Raw genomic sequence first — 6,501 nt, 5'->3', positions numbered from 1 at the left:
CCACTCACTCTGCCCGTCTCTGAGGAGGGACAGACTGAGCGTGGCTGCCCCAAATCAGGCTTCCTGCTTCGGATTGAACAAGAAGAAGACATCGCTGAAACCACGGAGCTCAAATTTTTACAGAGAAGTTGCTAAACGTCATAATTAATGACCAACCACTATCAGTTGTAGAAAAAGAAGTATTTCACAGCTTGATACTTGCAGCCAAGATATAGTTTACCCTCCAGGAGATATTTATCAGTGCAACAGTAAACAATCATAAAAAAACATGATTGGAAAATTATATATATTAAAAACAAAAAACAGCTACATTATAAAGTGAAGTAAAATACTAAAAACAGGAACATGTCTGTTGGTTTATGTCATGAACTTAGCAGATGTTTGAAGCCATTTAACATTTAATTTAATTCATTTATTCATTCATTTAAATAAAAAAAAATAAAAAAATCATCAAAAAGAAAACATTGAATGAAAAGAGTTCAGAAAGAAGAAAAAAATTCTTATATCTGCCATTAATTTAAAAAAATATAAAATAACTTTAAACAATCACTTAAATTAATCACTTTAATATCCACTTTAAAGCTAGGAATAAAAAGAAACCTTTTTTTCTGTTAGAAGAATTTAATTCTAACTTTAAAACTTATCTAACATTAATAAAACTTACATCAAGTTGCCTTTTTGGACATGCATGCATAGATTTGTACAAATTGTACTTGAGAGGAGATTATTACAGCCTCATATAAAATCAATGATGATCATGATATCGGAACTGGATCGCTATCGGCCAATATTCAGATTTAGGTATCGGGATCGGATCGGAAGTAAAAAAAGTGGATCAGTGCATCCCTAGCTGCAAGTCTTTACTTTCTTCATGTTGTATTTGTAATTTGTTGTTGCAGCACAGTGAGACATTCAAGATGGGCATGGGTCAGTCGGTTTCTTTGTTTTTGCTTGATAGCGTTCATGGTTGAAAATGTTGACTCACACGTGTAAAAATTCAGTTTTATTACCCCAGTCCCATGAAGAAAACACAAGTCAACAATAACAATGTAAACTAAACTCCATGCTCAACATGAATATGCTGTAATATGTGTAAGGATGAAGATGCCCCCTTCACATTTCCCCAGTGCCCCCTCATGTAACCATCCCTAGAACCGGCCCTGTAATTCTGCTACTTCCTTCACTACAGATGACAGAAGGTGCGGAGACGCACGCGGCCCGTGATGATCAGCTGATCCATCTGAGATTGACAGGATTTTTTAATTTTTATTTTACCTCTACCGGCACGTTTGACCTGCCTCCTCCTCAACAAGTAGATTAACACAATGTCATATTCAACATCTTTCAGTCAGGTCATCTGGACACTTTCTTTTTTTTGTGCTGAAACGTTTCGCCTTCGGTCCGGAAGGCTTCATCAGTCAAGGAAACACAACAAAACGGATGACAATGTCAAATTGTGCATTCTCATTTTGTCTTTGCGCTGTATGATTGAAGAAACCGCATCAGCCCGAGCCGACATGCGCAACTATTGCGTAATGAGCCAGCACGTTTTAAAAATGTATTGGCTGCTCCGGTGTATTGTTGTAACCTGTCAGAGAGTAGAGCCACCATGAGTGAGCCTGGTGCTACCGGCACAAGAGCGGCTTTAAAATCACTGAATCACTTTTTGGCAGTAGAAAACGGCGATTTAAAAAAAAAAAAAATCAATTTCTACCATTTTTTAAGTGTGACACGTACAATATTCAACTATTTCTATGCAATATAATCCCTCTTAGTGTAATAAAGTCATTAAAGTCAAGTGTGACACTGAATTCATTCAACCATATCTATATGGTATTATCTCCTTGAGTGGAAATTGCACTACAACTTTGCCTGACACTACAAAGTAAAAAATAAAAATAGTTTTTCATTTGATTATTTATTAAGTTACATCCATACAGTGAACACACAGTTGTTCGAAATCTAAGCAAACTTAGTGCAGATAGAAAGAACACTTTTACTGCTATATTCCCATTAGGAATTTAAATGGGCAGATACTTATTACAAACGATAAAACGTGAATGACTCTGTGACGGAGGAAACATCCCAAGTTTTAGGCAGAGAAAAGGGTAAACGAGACGAACCTTTGTTGTAATCCTGGGCATACAACTACATTTGTTATTGGTGTTAACTTAATGTGTCTAAAAGAATTAAACGACAGAGAAAGACCTTAGAAAAGACTCGACGAGACACTTACAGCAGCCTGAGCGCAGTCCCGCAGCGCTCCCGCGGCGCGCTCCTTGGCGGGGGCGCGCCCGATTTCACCCGATCAGTTTTTGGCAGAGAATCACTTTTTGGCACGACACCTCTGTCTTGCCTTATTTTCTCTTTAAGCGCGCATGCGCGTATCAGTCTGACGGGAGTCCTCATGACGCTGGTGTAGAAGACAGCTGAGGAGCTCAGGTAGGGGGCCGGATTTAGGGGGGTGGGGGACAAAATGTTAGGGATAAATGGATTTAATGCTTGCTAGTCTGATTTCTGTTTTCTGGACTCGGTATCAGATGGTTTCAGTTTGCTCAGATCAAGTCGGGATGTATAGCATCACATGACAGTGTTAGCGTCTGAATTAGCCTTTTATGGTGGTATTTATTTTAGAAGTATGAAGTATGTATGATAGATGGCAGGATGAAAACACCTCCGATCTCCCACTTTAATATTACATCACTGCATCTGCGTGTGTCAACACACAGCGAGGGAGGAGTGGCTGTTCCAGGCAGACAAAAATGAACAGAACAGCGCATGGCATCTGCACGTGATGGAAATATCAGGCAGTGTTTTCTGAGCACAGAAAATCAGGATCAGTGTGTTTTTGTTTTTGCTCCCGGTGCAGAGATTCGTTGTGAGGCTGATCAGAGAAAGCATCAGCACCAGCAGCATTTAGCTTGAATCATCCTGGGAGTTGTCCTGGAAACAGGAGCTGCATCCTTCTAGCTGTGATTGTGAACAAAAAAAGATGACAACACTGTGAAAACACGAGCCTGCTACAGGTTCCTTACTGTGTCACTTTAATGATGATAAATCAGAAGTGTACAACAAGATTTACAAATGCTTCAAACAGTTTTTCAAATGTACACGTTTCAACATGCACAAATCACCTGCTGTGGATGAATCTGTCAACATGACCACACGGATCAGCTGTCTGTGAATGTGGCTTTGAGACATTCTTGCCACTCCTGATTCACTTAAGGCAATGCTACTTTCAAGTCTGGTGAAACTGGGACATCTAAACCAGAATTACTGAGTAATTGGGAAAAGACAAATTTCTAACTTGGCAGCAATATTCAAGGTTCTTTATTTGTCATTCGAACCACATGTGGTACATGGGGTGGAATGAAACTGTGCACACACAATTCCATTTACATCCAACAAAAGTATTAAAATGTAAAAGAAAAGCTGTAATAAGATCTAAGATACGAACTAAGAAAAATGTTAACTAAAAACACACAAAGCACTAATAGCATAGACACATTAAACACAATACGCCGAACAGCAGTACGAACATGAGTCTATGTGAGCAGATGAGTATGAATGAACACAGCACCATGAAACAGATCAGCAGCAACATGAAACAGATCAGCAGCAACATGATGTGATTTTTTTCACAGTGATTATTCTGGTAGATATTCATGACTCTATCAGCCTCAGGGTAGAATCTGTTCCTCAGTCTAGTGGTTTTACACTTAATGCTCCTTAACCTCCTTCCTGAGGGGAGCAGGGCAAAAAGTGTGTGTGCTGGGTGAGTGGGGTCCTTTATGATACAGGTGGCCCTCTTCCTGCATCTGCAGGTGTAGATGCATGTTATGATGGGGAGACTGACTCCAACAGACTTCTGTGCAGCCTCAAATATGCCACTATCTCCAGTTCATACAACATAGCTGGTCTCACCACTGTCTCACAAACTTTTCCTTTGACCTTTGCTGACATCTTTTTGTCACAAATCACTCCTGAAACTTTTCTCCATCCTGCCTGAACTCTCTTTTTCACCTCTTTACCACATTCCCCATTTTCCTGGACAGTGGACCCCAAGTACCTGAAGTCCTGCACCTTTGTGACCTCTACTCCTTGTAGCCTCACTGTTCCACCGGCCTCCCTCTCATTCACACACATGTACTCTGTCTTACTACGGCTGACTTTCATTCCTTTTCTTTCACATGCAGGCCTCCACCTTCCCTAAGTTCTCTTCCACCTGTTCCCTGTTCTCACCACAGATCACAATGTCATCTGCAAACATCATAGTCCACAGGAATTACTGCCTGACCTCATCTGTTAGTCGGTCCATCACCAGAGCAAACAAGAAGGGGCTCAGAGCAGATCCTTGATACACTCCCACCTCCACCTTGAAGCTATCTGTCACTCCTACAACACATCCCACCACTGTCCTGCTGTCCTCATACATGTCCTGTACTAGTCTAACATACTTCTCTGCCACTTCAGATTTCCTCATGCCCTCATTCCCTGTCATATGCTTTTTCTAAATCCGCAAAGACACAATGGAGTTGTTTCTGATCCTCTTTGTACCTCTCCATCAGCATCCTCAAAGTAAAGATGTCATCTGTGGTCCTCTTTCTCAGCATGAAACCATACTGCTGCTCACAGATAGTCAGCTCTCGTCTAAGTCTTGCTTCCACAATTTTCTCCCAGATCTTTTTCGTGTGACTCATCAACTTAATTTCCCTGTAGTTGCTACAACTGTGCAAATCACCCTTGTTCTTAAAAATGGGCACCAGCACACTTCTTCTCCATTCCTGAGGCACTTTCTCACCCTCAAATATGCCATTGAATATTTGAGTCAAAAACCTCACTGCCATCTCTCCAAGACATTTCCAAACCTCCACTGGCATGTCATCAGGTCCTACTGCCTTCCCCTTCTTCGTTCTTTTCAGAGCTTTCCAGATTTCACCCTCACTAATCTTTCCCACTTCCTGGTCCACAGTTTCTACGATGTCTACTCTTCTTTTTCTTTCATTCACTTCTTTCATTAGCACCTCAAAGTACTCCTTCCATCTTCCCTTCACATTCTCCTCACTTGTTAGAACCATTCCTATCTTTAGGCAGTCTAACCTGCTGCACATTCCTTCCAGCCTGATACCTCTGTCTTACCAATTGATACAAGTCCTTCTCGCCCTCTTTTGTGTCCAGCCTCCCATACAACTCATCATACACCTTCTGCTTTGCCTTAGCTACCTCCCTCTTTGCTCCACATCCATATATTCCTGTCTCCTCTCTTCAGTCATTTCACTGTCATATTTTTTCTTGGCTAACCTCTTTCTTTGAACAATGTCCTGCACTTCACTATTCCACCACCAGGTTTCTTTATTATCCATTCTTTGTCCAGATGACACACTAAGTACCTTTCTACATATCTCTCTAATTACTGTTGCTGTAGTAGCCCAGTCATTTGGAAGCTCTTTCTTACCACCCAAAGCCTTTAACAGCTCCTCTCTGAACTTTTCAAAATAACAGTTGTTCTACACACAATCATCCGATGTTGTCTGGCCACGCTCTCCCCTGCCACAACCGTATAACATTATCCAATCTCCATCAGGTTTCTCTTCTACACAGGATGTAGTCTACCTGCATACTCTTGCCTCCACTACTTTAGGTCACTCTATGTTCCTCCCTTTTTTAGAAAGATGTGTTGACTACAGCCATTGGGGCGGCTGTGGCTGAGTGGTTAGAGCAGTCGTCCTCCATTGCAAGAGTTGGGGGTTCGAATCCACCAGCAGTCACATGCCGAAGTGTCCCTGGACAAGACACTGAATCCCTCATTGCCTCCGACGTGTGTCCCATTGGTGTATGAATGTGATAAAGCTCTGATTAGTCTCTTTAGAATGATTTGTTCAATTAGCTTTGTAGAGATCTAGTAGAGTGCTGTATGAATGGGTAAATGAGGACACAGATTATAGTGTAAAGCGCTTTGAGTATCTTGATCAGATAGAAAGGCGCTATACAAGTATAGTCCATTAACCATTTCTATTCTCTTGGCAAAATCCACCACCATCTGTCCTTCCTGGTTTCTTTCCGTGATATCAAACCTACCCATCACTTCCTCATTCCCTCTGTTTCCTTCACCAACATGTCCATTCAGGTCTGCTCCGATCACTGCTCTCTCCTCCATGGGAATGCTCTCTGTCACTTCATCCAGATCCTTCCCAAATTTATCTTTCTCCTCCACATCACAACCAAACTGTGGAGTATAACCACTGACGATATTTAGCATCAGACCTTCTACTTCTACCTTCAGACACGTCACCCTATCTGACACCCTCTTCACCTCTACTACATACTTTGCCAACTCCTCCTTCAGGACCACCCCTACTCCATTTGTTCTATCCACACCATATCCAACATTTTTCAGTCAGGTCATCTGGACAGTTTCTTTTTTTTTGTGCTGAAACATTTCACCTTCCATCCGGAAGGCTTCATCAGTCAAGGAAACACACAACACAAAACTGATTCTTC

At 41.5% G+C, this 6,501-nt stretch overlaps 1 protein-coding gene across 2 annotated transcripts in view; it reads left to right on the top strand.

Moving 5' to 3' along the window:
• Positions 1-2,389: 2,389 nt before the first annotated feature.
• Positions 2,390-6,501, top strand: part of sgtb (small glutamine rich tetratricopeptide repeat co-chaperone beta) — a 32,697-nt gene continuing 28,585 nt past the window's right edge. For both annotated transcript variants that reach the window (XM_037692640.1, XM_037692639.1), the window contains exon 1: positions 2,390-2,442. The gene's annotated coding sequence lies outside the window, so the exon portion shown is untranslated. The remainder of the gene's footprint in view (positions 2,443-6,501) is intronic.

This window comes from Nematolebias whitei, chromosome 18, assembly GCF_014905685.2.
Source record: "Nematolebias whitei isolate Nwh7 chromosome 18, NemWhi1, whole genome shotgun sequence".
Taxonomy (NCBI): domain Eukaryota; kingdom Metazoa; phylum Chordata; class Actinopteri; order Cyprinodontiformes; family Rivulidae; genus Nematolebias; species Nematolebias whitei.
This window is presented reverse-complemented; position numbering and strand designations above follow the sequence as displayed.